The sequence below is a fragment of the Phyllostomus hastatus genome, unplaced genomic scaffold (genome assembly GCF_019186645.2).
Source record: "Phyllostomus hastatus isolate PE091 unplaced genomic scaffold, TTU_PhHast_1.1 phas_scaffold_501, whole genome shotgun sequence".
NCBI lineage: Eukaryota > Metazoa > Chordata > Mammalia > Chiroptera > Phyllostomidae > Phyllostomus > Phyllostomus hastatus.
The window spans coordinates 27,365,536-27,386,304 of NW_025334033.1; the positions used below are offsets into that span (position 1 = coordinate 27,365,536).

At 44.7% G+C, this 20,769-nt stretch overlaps 1 pseudogene; it reads right to left on the bottom strand.

Moving 5' to 3' along the window:
• Window positions 1-4,324: 4,324 nt before the first annotated feature.
• LOC123808814 lies at window positions 4,325-12,458 on the bottom strand (annotated as a pseudogene).
• Window positions 12,459-20,769: the final 8,311 nt, after the last annotated feature.

Consider the following 20,769-nt stretch of genomic DNA (forward strand, 5'->3'; position numbering starts at 1 on the left):
CTTACAGTGGAGTTAGAGTAACTTGTAATCTGTCCATGAAAACACAGGTAAGAAAAAGAGCCCAAGATAGAAGTTTCCCCACCTGTGGCACTTTTCCTCTTCACCCTATACAGCAGTCACATACACACAAACCCTGGGAGCCAGCCATGTGCTGTCCCTCTAGAGGCTTCTCTCCATCATTACACTAGACACTCGTACCCACCAACTGCCTCCTTCCTGCAGCGCTTGCAGGCTGGGCTGTGTGAGACGGCCAGAAGCCTAAAATGGGGCTGCCATTTTGTCAGGATCCGGAGGACAGAGTAACATTTCTAAAATAATTAAAATCATGAGAATGCTTTAGTCATAGACCATTGGAGGCCCTCACTATAACATCCAGTGTCTTGACAAGCTGGCCTCCCCTCCTTTTCCATTAACTACAACATAGCCCACACTCAAAGCACCCTGGGTGATCGCCTTTTCCTGAACACATGAACTTTAAACCTGACCTGTTTACCCTGGAGTTCCCTCCCAGTGGGATCCTCTCACTCTTTCTCCACATTGAGAAGTTCTACTGATTCATCAAGGTGCAGAACAAAAGTCATCACTCTTATGATATCTTCTCAAGTTCATCCCATTGGTGTAAATGATTCTTTCCCGAATGTTCCCCATAGTGCTTATCTGCCAGCTTTGCCTTATAGTTTGTTGTCAGTTATCTAACTGCCCCATCAGATAGAACAGTGACCTCCAGGAGAGCAAGAACTGTGCTTTACTCACCTCCATTTCTGCAGCAGTTCTTCACACATAACAGATACTCAATAAATGTTTCTTTATCAAATTAAATTGTAGAGATCACAAACTACAGGAAAAAGAGGTCATTAGTGAGGGTGAAGTAATGCTCTTGCCTAACCTTGGTTCCAGCAGGATCGAATGTGAATTTGCAGAGGTGTGGTTATCTTTAGTAACACTCAGCAATGTGCAAATGGGATGAGAACAGACACCGTAAATGCCTAGTCATTCTCTTTAGGATCAGATAAATCCTTAGAACACTGTAACAACAGGTATCCAACCTGTGCTGTGCTGAGCAACTATCTAGAGCAAAATATACTTGCAACGTCTAACATATAGGGGCAGTGGTGGGAGTTGGCAAGCGGCCAGACATTCCTAGGTCTCTGCCCCAAAGAATGTCCTAGTCGCACTGTTAGGTGGGTTAGGAGGGTGAGTACACAGAGCCCTTGACGTGTACCTATTTAAAGGTGAAGATTAGAGACCAATGGAAATTTCTCTGAAACTATTACCTTTACTTTAAAAAAATTTTATTGTTCAATTACAGTTGACATTCAATATTATTTTATGTTTGATAGGAATTTTCAATAAGTGAGATAGGTTGTTTATGTTGTGGAAGAGACATGAAAAAGACAAAAAAAAAGAAACTGAAATAAAATTAATAATGTTTACAGTGAAATATAGCAGTTTCTTCTCTGTTCATTCTTTTTGCACCCCTGGGCAGTAGGTAAAGAAAGCATTATTATCATTTTGGTAAAAATTGAAATAAGGAGGATTTAAATTAAATTAACTTGCTTCAGTACACTGTTGTGGTAACGGCCTTCAATTTATTCATACCTCACTGTAGCCACATTCTTAGGTCATACTGGTCACACTGACTACAGTCTTGGCCATGTGACTTGCTTTGGCCAATGGGACCAGAGCAAACATGACACAAGCAGAAATTTAACAGGGCTTACACTTGGCAGCCTGCCCTCTCCTGCTACTCTTTGGTACCCTGAGACTACCACAGTGAGACCACCACAGTGAGACGACCGTGTGAAGCCCGGCTTAGCCTGCTAGAGAATGAGAGCCCACATGGAGCAGAGACAAACCATCCCAGCGGACTCTCCTTGACCAACTTCCTGTCGACCTCCAGGTACATGAGTGAGGCTGGCTGACCCCACGTGAGTGACCCATGGACCTCAGAGCTCTGCCACACCAGCCAGGATCAAAACTGTCCAAATGGCTTACAAAATCATGAGAAATAATAAATGTTTGTTGTTTTAAGCCACTAAGTTTTGAGGTGATTTGTGACACAGCAAAACCTAATTGGTACATTCCCCAGAGTCTACAGGTCCTAGTCAACAAGTTCATGTTCAATTACTGCCACTTCCCCTCTTCTAGTGGCAGCAAGACTTCAGTGTATTGTTTTGTGTCGTAAGTATGATCAAGCCTCTTCTTGAATTCCTCAAGGGCAATGGCCACGACTTGACTTTCCCAGCTGGTTTAGCACATTGCTTTATTCATAAAAGATACTCAGTGAGGGATATTACTTTTCTGAAAAGGAACAAAAGTTTAGTTCTTATGAGGATGGAAGGTAAAGAAACATTGGTATGTATAACTCTCGAAATTTATATAGGGCACAGATGTCTCTAATTACAAAGAAAGTTTTAGACTAACTATCTTTCTTAAGGGAGAAAACAGAGAGGAAGGAAAAAACAGGGACCATGCTTTTGTCCCCTGGGCCCAGGCCAGAGTCTTGCAGCACCTCAGAGCCGAACAACCTCGGGGAGAACCCGTCACATCGAGGCCTATGTGAGCAGTGTCCCCTGCAGTTGTTCAGTGCGAAACTTACACAGCCGTACTGAGGCCCCTGCCTGACACGTGGCAAATGTTGAATGAATGACAAGCAGCAAGTGAGTGTGCGTGCACTCATACTCATCACATTTGTGGCATTTAGCAAAGTGTTAACTGGAAAGAAAAATAAACCAAATTAGAATGGGTATCCCTGTTTAGTGGGCTCCCAGAGCACAAGCCACTTTGCTTTTATGTGACAAAGTGAGTAAGTATCAAATAAAATGTGTAGATCTGATATAAATTTGAAGAAGAGACCTACACCAAATGTTGCAGGTTAAAAAATAGAATAAAAAACAAAAATTCATTTTGGTTAATGGTGACACCTAGTGGTGGGTCAAACCTGTGGGTTTCTTGGAGCAAGCCATTTTATTTTACACGGCAGGGTGTCGGGGTCCTTGGGGTGGCGGACCCCTGCTCCCGTCGCAGGTGAGGTAGTTCAGGTCCACAGGCCTCCCAAGGTCAGCACAGGTGGGATGTTGTTGCAGAAGTTAGCCCCCCAGAGGATGTTCCAGTGCTGCTGTCGCAGAGACCCCCAAATACGCAAATGCCAGAGGCGGTGGGAAGCTCCCTTCCAGGGGTACAGTGTCACTTGTTGTCATTTGAGACAGTTGATCTCAGCTGTCTGGGCCTTTCCACTGTGCCTTTCTCTTTTCCCATCTCCTACCCTCACTTCTTGGAGTTGTCCTTTTTGTTTTTATTCTCTTCCCTTCTCCTTTTCCTCTGGCAAGGCCCAAGGGCTCCTCCTTCCTCTCGTTCTTCCCCTCTCCTCCCCTTCCTTATTTTCTCTTCTGCTTTTACTTTCCCCTCACTTATTCTCTCTCTCTGTTTAATTCTCCTTTGTGCTCCCTGATGCTCCCAAAGACGCTGTGAATCCCAGATAGGCACCGTCTAGTATGGTGACCACTAACCCATGTGGCTATTGAAGTTCAAATGAATTAAAAGCAAATGGAATTTAAAAAGCCAGTGCCTCAGTCACATTAGTCACGTTGCAAGTGTGCAACGGCACCAGTGGCTACTGTATTGGACAGCGCAGAGCGTGGTCACTCCCTTTCGTCGCAGAAAATCCTCAGGAAAGCGCTGGCCTGGAGCTTGGCTCACCCACCTGCCCAGTCTCTCCCGGTTTCCTTCTCGGCACCTCTTCCCTGCAGTAGCTCCGAGACAGCCTGTGTTTCCCCGCCCCCTTCCCTCCTTGCTCGCTCCAGTTTATCTGGTGGCTCCTGTTTTCTGTATATTATTATGTAAACTCATTAAGATGACCTTGCCAAGTGAACACAAAAATATATAATCATGCGAGACAGTTTCTTTGGAACAGTCCGTGATTCACAGCATTTTGTTTTGCATGATTGAAACACATCAAAATATTTTTAAACCCAACACATCAACACATCATTTAAAAAAATTATACCCCAGGCCTTTCTCTCTGGGTTTTGTTTTTTTTTTTTGCTTTTTTTTTGCTTTTTGCTTTTTTTAATCCACGTGTTTCTAGCTTTCTACCTTGTCTTCAGTTAAAATAGGTTTAAAATTAAATGGTACAACTTTCTATTAAGGCCTGAAAATATATTTTTTATCTCTAGAATAGCTTTGAAATAAAACTCAGGAAACTGGTTACAGATTGGCGTTTGGCTTGGATGGAATGGACACTTACTTTTTATTTAATCCACTTCCATAGTATTAATTTTTTATCAGGTTGGTGTGTATGTAACCTTATAAATTACACTGAATTCTAAATTACTTTTTTTTCTCCTGGAAATTTTATTGTTCCCAAAGAAAGAGAGGAAGGCAGCCCCTGCCTCCTGCTCTGGGCACCACAAGCCCCCAGGTCCCCACTGCCACCGATGGGGAGGGGCCGGTGCTCCAGGGAGGCCCAGAAGGCCTGCGTCTTGGGCCGCTGCTAAGGCAAGCCACGGAGGCCAAGAGCAGGGGGTCAGAGTTCAGGCAGCAGGGGGCCAGAGTTCAGGCAGCAGGGGGCCAGGACTTGGTGTTTCAGCAGCAAGTCCGGCAGGTCGTAGTCCACAGAGGAGATCCGGGCACCCACGGTGAAGGCCTGGCCCCCCGGGTCTGGGACAGCAGGGTCTCAGAAGGCTTCCAAAGGCTTCTGACAGCAGTTCTGTCTGTCACGTTGTCCTCCTTGCCTGCCTCACAGTTGTTGCAGATAAGGATGATGCATTTTCAGCGAAGGTCCTTCATGCCGTCATTCACCATGTGCTCCAGGGCTGCCTCCCTCTGGTCCTTCCCCTGTAGCCCAAGGGAGCAGCCTAGGTGTCACAGGATGGCGTTGGACTGGTACAGAGTGAAGCCTTTGTCCTGGAACTTGGGGAGCTGCCTGTACACACAGGAGGCCTTGAGGGAGCCTTGCAGCCAGGTCTCCTTAGTCACCACCTCCTCCTTCTGGTTCTGGCCCTGGTCAGCCAGCAGCACATGTGCAGCATCACTGTGCCCTGGACTGGGAAGTAGACTATGGAGCAGGACGGCCTGGTTGTGGCCTAGACAGAGGCGGCGGTGATGGTGGCAGAGCTCTGGCCTGAATTCTACAGTAGTCTTGAAATTAAAATAAATGTCATAGTCCTGAGAGGCTGAAACCAAAGATAGCCCAGGAAAATGAGCTCTCAGAGAGAAGGTAATTTCTGAATGAGCCCACAGGGTTTGGGTGATGATGTGTCTCTTTAAAGAGATAATGTGGGCAGAAGTAGCACAATATTGACTTTAGATTTGCGTTCAGTGATGAGTTGCCAAGATTCAGAGTGCCCTGGCCAGTGGCACCTCCTGACTGTTGGTAGAGTTTACATTAGAAAGAGCCTTCCTTTTCCGTCCCTCTCATGATTAAAGAGAGATGGCTGAGAGGCTGTCCCTTTGGTGCGGTCTCAATAGGATGGAAAAGGTTAGCCGAGAGTAGTCCTTTCATCCAGGGGTACGCTCACCCACCTCCCTTTCGATACGGGCTCGAGGAATAAAATCGAATCTACCATTTCCCCTCCATGCCCGCAGCTCTCCCACACTGGTCACAGCTGCATGTCCTCCTTCGTGCCACTGGATCTTCAGGAAGAACAGAGGATGGAGCCCGAGGTCTCACCGGACTTCAGAGCTGCTTTCAGCCCAAAGGTACTTCAAAACTTGGACTTGGGTTGCATTTAGAGTAAAAGCTCATGTTTCTTTAAAAAGGGGCCTGGGGACTGGGACAGAACTGTCATACTATAAGTAACAGCTATACTGCCAGTTTGGGAAAAGGGGAAACCAAGGCAGGGCACGGTGAACTTGGCATGAGCTGGGATTTGCAGTCAGGGCTCTTGACTTCCCGTAAGACCACACGGCATTCAAACATATAATCATACGCCCAGATGGAACTGTAGCATCTCTGTGAACATTCGTCTAAATAAAGCGCCGCCTGGACCATGCTACCCAGGGGAGTTGGTTTGTGGTTCTTGCCAACTGTGGACTTCTGTGGTGCCACACGGGCCTGGGGTGGACTCATGGTTCTCCCAGAAGAACAAAGGTTGACACTTAGGCTCCATGGAACACTCAGAGTCTGTTTCTAACAAAAGGCTGCCGGTGCTCTGTGTTGGGAAGACGAATGGCAGCCCATCCCTTTGGCAGAGAACCAGCACTGTCCAGACTCCGAGGAAGACTGGTCACAGGAGGCGGAAAGCTCAGGGTCATCAGTGCTAGAAGGGCCCTTAAAATGATTCCAGTTGACCCTCCCATTTCATAGAGAGGGAAACTGAGGCTCCAAAAGGTTAGGAGGTCAAGTGACCTTCCCAAGATTGAGGAAGGGGGTCATAGTGCTGGGGCCTCCCACCAGGCTCCCCAGCCCCTTGATGCTGCTTCCCCTGCACCATCCTGGCCACCCAAAGACCCTGGGCAAAGACTCTTCCTCTCGTGTCACGGAAGGACACAACCACCTTCCCCATGTTCATTCATTAATGTGGTTATTGGCCCATCAAAGATTGCTCGGTGTGTGTCTGCGGGTCAGATTTTAAAGGTACATCTGTACTAACACAGTAGTTACTAGCCCTTGTGGCTACTGAGCTCTTGAAACATGGCCAGTGCAAATTAACACACACTGCCACTGTAAAGTATATGTCGGATTTTGAATACTTGGTATGAAAAAAAACCATGAACTGTTTCAGTGATAATTTTATTCTGATTATATATTGAGATGATAATAATTTAGATATATTAGGTCAAAATATGTTATTAAAATTACCTGTTTATTTTTACTTTGTAATATGTGGCTGCTAGAACATTTCAAGTGACCTATGTAGCTCCCATTTCATTTGTATTGGATAATGCTAAGATTCACAATACAGTCTCTGACTTCTGCTTTGCAACCTACGACATCATGTTACAGTGGGATCACCTTGTGTACACACGTGTGACATGTTAGTACTTGCACTGGAAGGAGGGACGGAGAGGGAGGAGAGGAGGTAAGCAGGGCAGGTGACCTTGCACGTGCTCCGAGTGTGAAACGGGGCATAGATTCCACCATCCCCTTGATCCCTGCACTCGCCTCTCAGAGGGTGAGTGTCCCACTTTTCCAGGAGCAGAGTCCGGTGTCTTACCACCCACATCAACATGAATAAACCTCAAAAACTTGACATCAAGCAAAGAAAGTAAATCGTAGGTGCATACAGATGCTTCACTTTACAGAAAACTAGAAAGCTGCGAAGCTATATGTCAAATATGGACATTCATGGGGATGGTAAACACCAATTAGGTACAGTGATTTCCTCTGGGGAGGGATGGGGAGGAGCTTGTGGTTGGGGGAGGGGCTTTCATTGCACTTAGCATATTCTTTCTTTAGCTAGGGGGTGGCAAATGCTGTTTGATATTTATTTTCTATCCTTCGTGTAGGCTGGACATATTTTATAATAAAAGTGCTTTAAGGTGCATACTTTTCACACACTGATTAGGTACTCAGAGAGGCAGCATATATTTTTGATATATGTGCATTTTACTTGCCTAGTATTGCTATTGCAAATTCCTAGACTGTCTACTATTTGTCTCTTTAAAAGCTCATTTTTTTAAATTTATTCACTTTTAGAGAGGGAAGGGAGGGAGGGAGGGACGGAGGGAGGGAGGGAGGGAGGGAGGGAGGGAGAGAGAGAAACATCAATGTGCGGTTGCTGGGGGTTATGGCCTGCAACCCAAGCATGTACTCTGGCTGGGAATCGAACCTGCGACACTTTGGTTCGCAGCCCATGCTCAATCCACTGAGCTACGCCAGCCAGGGCAAAAGCTCATTTCTGATCTGGCCCCCGCACGTGGGGGGACTTCCAAAGAAGTAATTGTCTTTAAGGTCTAAGCAACTACTTTTCCTTTAAAATGGTTATATTATGGTTTACAAACCTTATCCTCAATATGTGAGACTGTATTTAGTTAAAGAAAACACGTCCTGCAAATGGTTTATAAACTTGAGTAGCAGGAAGAGTCACTGATGAAAGGGAGTGTGTGATTTTTCTAAAGGAGAAAATGACTGATGACCGCAGCAATTCAAAGAGCTGGAGTAAAATCAGGCTGAAAACAGCGGGGGGAAAAAAAACAAGCCAGTTGAAAAAGTCTGAGTCACAGGCTACATGAAAGAAGGTATCAGTATGTGCCAGAATTTGCCTCCTCCCACATCACCATAATCCTGGAAAAACGTTAACTTACCTTCTGAAAACTGAAAAAGGAAAAATAAAAAGGAAAAGAGAGACTTCGTCCACCTGGACAAATAGCCAGAATGGGGCTGTTTAGAATGAGTTGCAAGGCGAGGCTGGGCGGGATCCTGCCCTGGCTGTTTGGAGGCCCTGCCCTGCCCCTCACTAGCTATTGATCTTGAGTAAGTCACATAATAGCTTTGAACTTGAAGTTTTATCAATAAAATAGGAGCCTCAGGTGAGGCGCATAGCATGACTGGCACTCAGTAAGACCTGGGTACTTAGAAATAGTTTCTTGGCAAATTTCCATTATTCTCTTTGGGAGGGATAAGCTTCTGCCTTTCTATCACATTTCCTGTCCCCTCGCCAGCCCTGACGTGTAGGCTCACACAAAACAGGCTCTGACTTAGGCACAGCAGCGTCAGGGCTCCCAGCAGGCATGACGAATAGTTTTCCTTCTGGCCGGATCCAGCTGGCCCTAAAGGACAAATCTCAGCAAGGCTTCACTTTTTTTATTTTTAACATTGATGTGTGAGAGAAACACTTGGTTGCTTCTCACGGGCTGGCACACAACTCAGGAATGTGCCCTGATTGGGAATCGAACTAGTGACCTTTTGGTTTACAGGCCAGCACTCGATCCACTGAGCAAGATCCATACCAGCAAGAGTGAGGTTTCAATTAATAAACATCTGTTGTCTTCTGAGGCAAAGGTAAATACTTCCCAAGAGCCTTAGTAGATAGATTCCCAAGTATTGTCTGCATTGTTGCTTCTATGTTTCTCTCCAGATGCAAAATGCTAACTTTTTAAAATGTGAATTGTCCCTTCCCAGGAAGCCTTTGAAAATAACAATTATACTTGACCTGGGGTGGCGAACACACAGTACAGTGTATAGCTGATGTGTTGTGGCATTGTGCACCTGAAACCTGTGTAATTTTGTTAACCAGTGTCACCCCAATAAATTCAATAAAAAGGAAATAAATAAATGAATAGCATAGTTATCCATTTACCTGAGTGCTTTTTGCCAAGAGACAAGAGGGTGGAAACAGTGGTTTGCTGAGTTTTATTTTTCAGCATAATATAATCCTTAGCAGTGGTTGAATTCACTCATTAAATATTTATCTGTCCTTTACCATGTGCCAGGCAAATTCCAGTGCTCAGGTGAGACAAAGGAAAGGAGTAAAACAGAGTCCTCCCTCTTGAAGAGTTTCATGGTCCACAAGGGCTAAACCCGGTGTGCTGTAACCATTACACTCATGGTGTGATGTAATGAGGGCCGCACGCCAGACAGGAGCAAGGAAGTTTGAAGGAAGGGTAGCTTTTTCTGTAGAAGACTTTTATTACATCAACAACATCCTAATAAAAGTAGCAACCGAACAGGCAGTGACTTTCCTTTCCCTGTGCACTCTGACACCTCCTTATTCATGCATTTACGTGGTTGTTACCATGCAATCCCAGTACAGCTTTGTGCTCTCCTAAGCACTGTAAGCATTTCCTTTTGCTAAATAGTTTTCATCATCATTTCCATCTGTTAGTGAATGTAATTTCCTGTACAGTCCTCTGTTGTGTGATAATTGGGCTATTTCCAGTTTTTCCACAGTTGCAGCTTATTCTTTAATATCCTCTTCTTCAGCTTTGTTCTGCAGAGTAAGATTGTTGGGCCTCAGAAGGCATGAATATTGCAATGTCTCCCGAAGTCCATTGCTCCTTGGTTCCTCCCCGAAAGGCTGGGCCCGTTTGCAACTTCGCCAGCAGCAGGTGTACCTGCTTGACAAAACTGTGTCAGCGCTGGGTGTGGTTTTGTGGGTTTGTTTGTTTTGTTGCGGTGTTTTGTTTTTTCAGTCTGCTGATTTCATCACTCTGTGTGATGCCTTGTTATTACTTTAATTTACATGTCTTTGATAACTGTTTCCAAAATCCTTCCTGGCTATACCTCTTCCATGTCTTACCCGTTTGGGTCAGAGGAGCAGGATCCCCACAGGCACAGAGCCAGAGAACGGCCCTTCACAGGGAGTGGACGGCTTCACGGGGTGCAGAGCGAGGAGAGTGCGGCATGTGAAGGAACACAGAGGGTTTTGGCAGGGATTTAGGGCACACAAAAAAGAGAACTGGTGGCCCTGGCCGGGTGGCTGAGTTAACTGGGGTATCATCCCGTATATCAAAAGATTTCGGGTTCAATTCCCTGTCAGGGTACGTGCCTGGGTTGCAAGTTCTATCCCTGGTCAGGGCGTGTACAGGAGACAGCCGACCGATGTTTCTCTCTCACATTGATGTTTTTCTTTCTCTTTCTTTTCCTCTCTCTAAAGTCAATAAATGTATCCTCAGGTGAGAATTTAAAAATAAAAGAGAGAAAGAACCAGTGGAGGTAAGGCTGGAAAGGAAAGTATAGGCCAGGGTGTGCAAAAGTTTGTTTCGAATCCTATAAGGGTTTTAGTTTAACTTGTACAGTATGCCCCATAGGAGTGGACAATTGGAATGGACTGTCTCTCTCTCTCTTTTACTCTGATGAATCCATAGGCCCAGCAAGCTAGAACAGCCAGCTCTACAGGCCCCCGTTTCCTCCAGCCAAACTCCTGCCCCCCTCGCTCCTTTTCCACCAAGGGCCTGCTGATTCCTGCCGTCCCTGCTCCACCTGGCTCCTGCCTGCACACCTGCCTCCCTTCCTCAGGTTCAGTTTCAGTCTTCTGCACCCAGGCCCCACCTCCCGTCAAGCTCCCTCAGACATTCTCTGTCCCTGCATGGCATGGCTCCGTCTGCTCCCATGTGCTCCATCTGCCTGGCCCAGCCCAGGACCCAGCCTCAGTCCTGGGCATTGGATCCCTGGTTCTGCACTACCCCGGGCCCAAGAGGGTTAAAAACCACCAGCCCCAGGAGGGAGGCATCCACTGGTTCTCCCTCCGCTACTAGGAAAAAGAAGAGTGGCCTGAAACAGAACCTCAGATGAGAGGGGTATGTTGTCCTTTGAGAAAATACCAAGACCTTGGTTCCTGAGAGCTGTGGGGCCCCAGGGGGTTGTTTCTGCCCCCACAGAGCTGATGGACAGGCCTTGGGAAGAATTACATTTCTTCCCACACATCCCCTGCTGAAGCTCCTTGTGCTGCTGAAAGTCAGAGCTGACAAATAGCACTGGGCACTTTCCAGGCTCAGTCGTGGTAACCACAGAGAAGCCTCCAGGAGGTGTGGAGGGGGCCCTGGACTAGGAGACCCAGACTGTGCAAGTGAGCCATGCCTCTTGCCAGGCTGCGTGCTACCTCTGCAGACAGGGAACACAGCGCATTTTGTAGAATCTTAGGTGATGGTGCTTAGAAGTATAAAAATGCCAGGTGTGAAAGAAGGGGCCCTAGAAAATGCCCTGGAAGCACTCTTGGACCCCAGGGCTGCTCTTCTGACTTTCTATAAGCAGAACTCTGACAGGAAGCCCTGTTACTTCCTGCTGCATGTCTTTGGGAAATTTCTTCACTCCACTAAGCCTCAGTTTCCTTATCTGTGTAATGTGAGTAATAAAACCAATGCTAGGTTGTTGTGAGATTAAATGAGATCATGTGTAAGAGTGCTTCGTGCCTGCAGACAGACACTCCATAAATGGTAGCCACGAAAGCTTGGGTTCATTTGGCTGGCTGCTTACCTTTGCTCCTCTCTGAATACGCCAGCCTGAACACTCACGATGAGGTTGCTGAGCATCTGGCCCCAGCCCTGAGAGGAACCACCTTCGGGACCATTCCCTCCAATCAGATCTGCAGACCAGAGCTCCCTTGCAGACATCTGCACCTCAAAACATGGGCCTCCTGATGCCCACCTATGTTAGGAGCAACTGTTCCTCCAGGGCAGGCAGAGGAGGGACGAAACCCTGTGTCCATTAGCATAAGCACAGCAGCTTCCTCGGTGGAGGGGGTGAACGCAGGGGCCCTGGGGGTAGGGGGTTCCCTGAAGGCACTGTGGCTTCCACACTGGGATTTCGCAGAGGGTGGCACAGCCAAATCGCAGTGGCCACCGATGGGCTACTTACTGAGCACACAGTGCTCCATCCACCTTCCAAAGCCAATGCCACGCTCTCCAAGTGGCAGTTTAAGGAATTCTGAGGGTTCTGTCCCCGGGTGCTCTCTGGACAGGCACCGCGGCCTCTGTGGGAGGACGGTGTGCAGTTGTGTCTGCGGCAGCCCTGTGGAAGCAACAAAGCGCCACACCTCGCTGAGGGTGACCGCTGTGATTTCTGGCATCAGCCGCATCCCCTGCGACTTCACTGGCCTTTGAAGGTGCTCCCCAGGTAGTGTGTTTTGACATTTAAGAGGATTGCATGGCTCCTCAGCATGGTTTTTCAGCTCTTCCTTTCTTTCCAGACAAGATGAATGAAATCATATCTTCATTAGACTGGGATCTGGTGTGAGCTGTAACAATATTCAGATTCTAAGCTTTTCCCTGCAGTTACCAGGTGCACATCTCTAAGGGAATTCTGGCAGCTTTGAAAAGTAGAAAAGCAATTGCTTTTGATCCTGGACTACAGTCTGCTCTCACACGGTGGGAAAGCAGGTCCTAACTTGTCTTAACTCGACATTAAAAAACATCTTAGTATCTGTTTTTTATTAGTTATATCTCACCAGACAGTGAAAGACAAATGACGGAAAAGGTGAAGCTTTGAACATTATCTTAGGGACCAGCTGGGAAAAACAGAAAAATCATATTAGCAAGTATCAAGTGCTTTCCTCCACTAGACACTGCCTGCATTCTCATTTTATGCTCACAATAACACAAGGACCTACTATCACCATTGTTTTTAAAGATTTTATTTATTTATTTTTTTAAAGAGAGAGGAAGGAAGAGAGAAAGAGAGGGAGAGAAACATCTATGTGCAAGAGAAACCTCAATCAGTTGCCTCACACGCCCCCAACTAGAGACCTGGTCCGCAACCTAGACATGTGTGCTGACTGGGAATCAAACCTTGAATTGCAGAACTGAACCAGCGACCTTTCAGTTTGCAGGATGACACCAAACCCACTGAGCCACACAGATCAGAGCTACTACTGTCATTTTTCAAAAATATATTTTACTGATTATGCTACCACAGTTGTCCCAACTTTTCCCCCTTTAATCCTCTCCACCGGATACCCTCCATTCCCTCCAGCAATCACCCCCACCGCTTAGTTCATGTCCCTGGGTTGTGCGTATAAGTGCTTTGGCTTCTCCATTTCCTATACTGTTCTTAACATCGCCCTGTCTGTTCTGTACCTACCAGTTTGTACTGCTAAATCCCTGCATATTTTCCTCCATTCTCCCCTTCCTCCTCCCAAATGATAACCCTCCAAATGATCTCCATATCTATGATTCTGTTTCTGTTTTGCTTGTTTGCTCATTTTTTAGATTCAATTGTTGATGGATATGTATTTTTGCCATTTTACTGTTCATAGTTTTGATCTTCTTTTTCTTAGATAAGTCCCTTTAACATTTTATATGAGAAGAGCTTGGTGATTTTGAACTCCTTTTACTTTACCTTATCTGGGAAGCACTTTATCTGCCCTTCCATTCTAAATGATAGCTTTGCTGGACAGCGTAATCCAGGTTGTAGGTCTTTGCTTTTCATCTTTGACTACTTCTTGCCAGTCTCTTCTTGCCTGCAGAGTTTCTGTTGAGAAATCAGCTGACAGTCTTATGGGAATTCCTTTGTAGGTAACTGTCTGCTTTTTTCTTGCTGCTTTTAAGATTCTCTGTCTTTAACCTTCAGCATTTTAATTATGATGTGTTGTGGTGTGGTTCTTTTTCTGTCTCTCTTGTTTGGGACTCTCTGTGCTTCCCGGACTCATATGTCCACTTTCTTCACCAAATTAGAGAAGTTTTCTTTCATTATTTTTTCAAATAAGTTTTCATTTCTTGCTCTTTTACTTCTCCTCCTAGCACCCCTATGATGAGAATGTTAGCATGTTTGAAGTTGTCCCAGAGGCTCCTGCCTATCCTTGTTTTTTCAGATTCTTTTTTCTTCTTGCTATTCTAATTGAATGTTTTTTTTTCTTCCTTATGTTCCAAATCATTGATTTGATTCTTGGTTTCATTCACTCTACTGTTGGTTCCCTTAAAATTTTTTTTATTTCACTTAGTATAGCCTTTTTTTCTGCCAGGGTCTTTTTTATGCTGTTGTAGTACCCAATGAGTTCCTTGAGCATCCTAATAACCAATATTTTGAACTCTACATCTGATAGATTGCTCATCTCCATTTTGTTTAGCTCTTTTTCTGTAGCTTTTTTAAAAAATGTTATTTTATTTTAATTGTTGTTCAAGTACAGTTTTTTACTTCTTACCCCCATCCCAGCCCACCTCCCCCCAGCCCTCCCCTTTCTGCAGTTTTGATCTGTTCTTTCATTTGAGCCATATTTCTTTGTCTCCTCATTGTGGCAGCCTCCCTGTATTTGTTTCTATGTATTAGATAGAGCTGTTATGACTCCCTATCTTAGTGGCATGGCCTATTGTAGAAAAGCACACCAATAAGTTGGATGAAGTGGAGCTTAGGTAATTGCCAGGATGGGGCAATCTGTGTGAACCAGGTTGATAGAGTTTCCAATACAGTGTCACCATTCTGTTGCTCTGTGTGGGGGAGGGGCAGAAAAGGGGACAATGCTGCTGCCTGGCCTCTGGAGTTTTGTCTGGGAGGAAGTTGTCCCCTGGCACTCACCCTCATGTCAGACACGTCAGATTCTCCCTGTATGCCACTGGTGCTCTTCCAGTTGCTGCTCTGGTGTGGAAGCCCAGAGGGAATGAGTCTGTGTAAGTCCTCAGTCTGTTGCAAGCCCTTTAAGAGAAGATGCCTGAGAATCCTGCAGTTTCTTCCATTGCCCCAACCCCCACTGGTTTTTACAGCCAGAAGTTATCAGGACTTCTCTTCCTTGCATTGGAACCCTGTGCTGGGTCGTCTGGTATCAGGCTGGGATCCCTCACTCCTGAGTTATCCCTTCCAATTTTTATCCACTACATGTGGTTGTGGGACCACCTTTTCCATGTTTACATGTCTCCCCACATCTCTGCCCCTCCTACCCATCTGGATGAATGTGACATCTTTAGTTTCTTGGTTGTTGGACTTCCATACTGCTCAATTTTCTGACCATTCTGGGAGATAGTTGTTTCGCAGTTTAGATGTAATTATCGCTGTGGTTGTGCGAGGAGGGGAGCCATGGCTACCTATGCCTCCATCTTGACCAGAAGTCTCTACCACGATTTTTTAAATAAATGAATCTCAGTTACTGGAATAATCAATATTTTATCTGATTTTTAAAATGAAAAATAAATTAAACTATAAGTGCAGGTTTATCAATGCAATGGCTTTGGGGATAATTTTCTTCCTACACCAAAACAAGAGTCCTGGTAAATGTGTTAGTTTCATGATTCTTGTATTTTCTCTGGGTATTTCCCATCTGTTTTTCCTTGGCAGGCCCACTGCTAACATTTTCAGGGGCAAAGGCAAGAATTTAAAAGGGGTTCCCTGGCTGCAGCTCATACTGCTCCTCTATGTACCCCCAGTTCCATTCCTCACTACAGAAGGACTTGCACGCATGTCTGCAAACAACCTTATAGGAGAACTCAGAGATGTGATATGGCTCCAGCAGTAAAGGTGGCTGGGAACTCTCTGTTTAACCTTCTGTGAGTGTTTAATTCTTTGTAGCCTCAGGCTAGATGACTACTCAGAGAGCTGAAATACCACCCAAAAATAAAAGGCAAGCTCGCAGGAAGGAGGTTACTGAATATAGAGTGTGAATAACTGCCTGATTTTATCTGTTAACTTAAAATTGCACTCTACTTTCTGGTGGTGTATGCAACTACCCGCCATATGCTTTTACTATTAACCTTCTGTAAACAAGAGACCCTGTCCTGGGCGGGTGTGGACTTCTTCCTGATCAGCCGCCACAAGGAGCAAGCAGTTACTTTGCCTGTGTATGTAAGTTTCTCCTATTAAAGCTCTTATGAATTTGAATAACGCTACATGTCTGTTCTTCAGAATTGATCCTGAATTTAGACTTTTGGGTCCTTGCCTTAACAAAACCAAAATCAATTGCCTGCACTTACCAGTATTTAGCTACCTCTTGGGCCCCTGGGTGTGCACATCAGATACACTGCCTGCCTTTGGGAGGATGGATCTGGGGAAGAGTTCATCAAAGGCCCTGGAAGGTGGCTTGGGGTCATTTCTGCAGAGGATTCCTGGGCATCAGGCACACAGAGCCTGATCTAGAAGGACCTCATTGTCCTTGGTTTCCCTCGGCTCCTTGTTCTCACTCCATGGGGATGGGCCTAGCCAAAGCAAGGTCTGAGTGGATGGTCCTGGAAAACAGAGGGAATAAGACAAGGATCTTGACTGCCCTGATCTAAAGGTGCACTGCCTTTGGATTTAGTACTGGGTACCAGTGCCAGCCCGTGTCACTGGGCAACCAAAGGGAGAAGCTTTGGCTGTGCTGTTCCCAGAGGACCAATAAGGACACCCCTGGACTAGCTGAGAGTTAAAGAGGAACTCAAATGGATTGGATGACCTCTCCACCGAAAAATTCTTCCTGTGATGTTAAAACTTGCTCTATTCTGTGTTTTGTTTTCAAAATTGTTTTTTAAGTCTGGAATCCCCTGGTTCTTGTTCACATTAACTAGGCAACATTCAGTTGGAAAATCCCAAAGTAGGGGGAACAATTTTTACAAACAGACAAGCCAGTTACAAGAGAGGTTCTCCAAGTTCAGAGGTGGGGGAGAGGGACAGACAGCCTTGAGGCTAAATGTCCCTGTTTCAGCCCTTTCCTCCAATGCTGAGGCCTCACTCTCTGGGAAAGGTGGGACGGCAACAGCGATGTGTGGATGCACGGTGAGCCCTGGGTTTGGGATAGTTAAGGCCTGATAGTTAAACACATCAGGTCCTGGATTTATAAGGACCAGAATTTCCAAGAGAAATTAAGGCCTACTCTAGAGAGAGATGCCACAGTATTCTGGAACAAAGGCTAGTCAACATGGATCACATTTCAGGGAATAAACAAGGGAATGTTTCTTCATCCACTATGGTGATAACATTTAGGCCCTCCAGGATAAAGGAGGACAGATACCCCAGAAGAAAAGAGAAGAGAAAATACTGACTTGACTGAGTTTAAAATGGAAATGACCAAGAAACACCCTCCACTGCCTGAGTTTGCCTGGAATTGAATATTGTCTTATTGTTACTGTTGTTCATTTGTATTTAACCAGCAGGCAAAATGGGAGCTCAGGCTAGTGTTTAAAGTTAAATTACAGAAAAATAAAGTTTGATTTTCTTTTTTAGGTACCTAGTATTGTATAGCCTGGAGAATATAATACCCACAAATGCACTATTTGGTTTAGTCCTCTCAATCACCCCTACAAGGCTGGTATGATCCCCATTTTACAGATGGGAAAACCAAGACTTAGAGAAGTTAAATAGCAATATTATACAACTTCTAAGTTCTGAGATATGAACCTATACTCCAAAGCTGATGTTGTCTTCAGGATTCCAAATTCCCTCCTACATGGGATTTATGTCAGCATTTCCAAGAAAGGTTTGCGCATCTGCCAACTTCTTGGCTCTTCAGAACCAAATTATACTCTTGGGTGGAGAAGGCAGGAGAGATAGAAACAGGGGAGGAATGGGAGAAATAGAGGGAAAGAAGTGAACCTCTGCTCCCATCCACCTCCGTTTCCGTTTTTGGAGAACCACCACAGGTCTGACTGGTTCCCTCTCCCTTTAACATGGTTCGACCTAGGCGTGTCTCCCACTCTACCCTACTTCCTGGAAGCCCAGTGCTTTAGGTGCCTGATCTGAAAAGGCTTGAGTTGACAGGATAGGTCATGGTTGCATGCAACAGGATATCTGTTTTTGCCAGAGTGTCCCCAAGGGACAGTGATGGTCTGAATGTACTTGGATGGTAATTTCTCCTGAAGGCAAATAAGATATAAAATCTCAGTGAACAGGACCAAGGGTCAGGGAGCCACTAGAGAAGGTGCTCCCCCACCCACACTCCCTGGCCCACAGTGTTAGTGAGTACTTATTGTATGAATGGTGAGTGGATGGATGGGTTTATAAATAAATAGGGGGATGACTGGTGGAGGGAGGGATGGATGGATGCTGGGCAGGGTAGACAGATGGATTGTCTCCTCAGTATCTCTGCCCATTCTTCACTGTCCCTTGGGGGACAGTGAATTAGGGTGGCTTACATCATTTTCTGGTTTCAACCTTCTATGCTCGGTGTCACTTGGTGCATATAGGACCGGACTGAAAAGCAGGACTCCTCTCTGTCACAGACTGTTCTCTCAGTTTGATTTTATAAAATTCAAAAGATTCTGCTACAGACTGGTTTTGTGAGATCAAAGAGCAACAATATTTCTGCAGCAAAAACTTATAGATTGTTCATTAAAACAATAAGAAGAATAGCTGAGACTCTGGAAACTGAAAAGCTTCCGACCTAATTGTGGTTAGTAACGAGAGAGCTCCATGCTTGCCAAACACCTCCTTTTCCTTGGCCCCAAGTTGCTGAGTCCATCTTCCCTGTTTTCACATTTTGGTCTATTAGATGCCCTCCAGGGTAGTTAATTAATTTCCTCCTCACTCCTTTCCTGTACCTTCTATTCTGATTGAACTAAACCATTTGGGTGTGATTTTTCCTCCTTACTTGTCCTGTCAGTTACTGAGAGAGAGGCTTCTAAATCTCAAACAATAGCCCTGGCTGGTGTGTATCAGTGTGTAAACTGAGTGCCGGCCTGTGAACCGAAAGGTTGCTGGTTTGATTCCCAGGCGGGGCACATGCCCAGGTTGCGGGCCAGGTCCGCAGTTGGGAGCATGGGAGAGGCAACCAATCCACGTATCTCTCACAAATTGATGTTTCTCTCCCTCTTTCTCCCTCCCTTCCCTCTCTCTAAAAATAAACAAAATCTCTTTTAAAAAATCTCAAACAATAATTGTGGATTTGTCTATAACTCCTTGCAGTTCTATCAATTTTTGCTTCATATAACTTGAAACTCTACCATGAGATATACAAATGGTCAGGATAGCTATGTCATCTTGATGAACTGACCCCTTTGTCATCATGAATTACCCTCTGTATCTCTGGTAATATTCTTTCTCTGAAATCTACTTTGGTATTAATATAACTACTCCACTTTTCTTTTGACTAGTGTTAGCATGCTATATTTTTTTCATTCTTTTACTTTGAACCTCTCTGTGTTTTTATAGTTAAAGTGGATATCTTATAGACAGCACATAGCTGAGCTTTGCTTTTTTTAAAGTCCAATATAACAATCTCTGTGTTAATTTGGATATTTAGCCCCTTAATGTTTATTGTGATTATTTACCTGCTGCAGGACACCTGGGTATCTGCCAAGTCCTGGCAGTTATGAATAGAGCTGCTATAAACATCCATACGCAGGTTTTTGTGGACGTAAGTTTTCAACTCCTGTGGGTAAATACCAAGGAGTCTGACTGATGGATCTATGGTAAGAGTATGTTTAGTTTTATAAGAACCACCAAACTGTCTTCCAAAGTGGCTTTATCATTTTGTATTCCCACCAGCAATGAATGAAAGTTCCTGCCGTTCCACACCCTCCCCAGCATTTGATAATGTCGGTGTTCCAGATCTGGGCTATTCTAGTAGGTATATAGTGGCATTTCACTGTTTTAACTTGCTTCTCCTTTATAACATATATATTACGAAACAGCTTTTGATATGCTTGTTGCCATATGTCTTCTTCAGTAAGATGTTTGTTAAGGTTTTGACCCATTTTATTATTTGTTTGCTTTCTTATTATTGAGTTTTAAGAGTTCTTTGCATGTTTTGGATAACAGTATTTTATCAGTTGTGTCTTTTGCAAATGTTTTCTCCCAACCTGTGGCTTGTCTTCTCATTCTCTTAATCATCTTCACTTCTAAAAAATATTTCATGGGTATAGAATTCTAGTTTAATCATTTTTTTATTTTTAGTACTTCAAAAATTCTACTGTCTTCTAGTTTGCTTTGTTTCTGACAAGAAATCTTCTGTCATTGTTATTTTTGTTTCCCTTTAATAACACCCTTTTTCCCAGCTGCTTTTGATTCTGTCTTTGTTGCTGGCTGTGAGCGATCTGACTACGATGTGCCTCCATGTCTTTTTCATGCTTTTGTGCTTGAGGTTTGTTGAGCTTCTTGAATCTGAGAGTTTATCATTGTTTTTTTTCATATTTAAAACATTTTGGCCATTATTACCTCAAATACCATTTTTGATCCCTGGGCCCCAAGTTTAGAGACTCCATCTCTAAATTACCCATATGTTAGGCCAGTTAAAGTCGTCCCATAGTTCAGTGGTGCTTTAATTTTTAAAGTCTTGTTTCTAAGTTTCATTTTGGATAGTTTCTATTGTTATGACTTCAAGTTCACTTTTCCTTTTTCTGTAGTGCCTAATCTGCTAGTAATCCTGATTAGTGTGTTTTCATCTCAGACACCATAGTTCTCTCTAAAGTTCAGTTTGGGTCTATGTTATACCTTTTATGTCTCTAGTTATTATGTCGAGTCTTCCCGTTAGCTTCTAGAGATACGGAATATAGTCA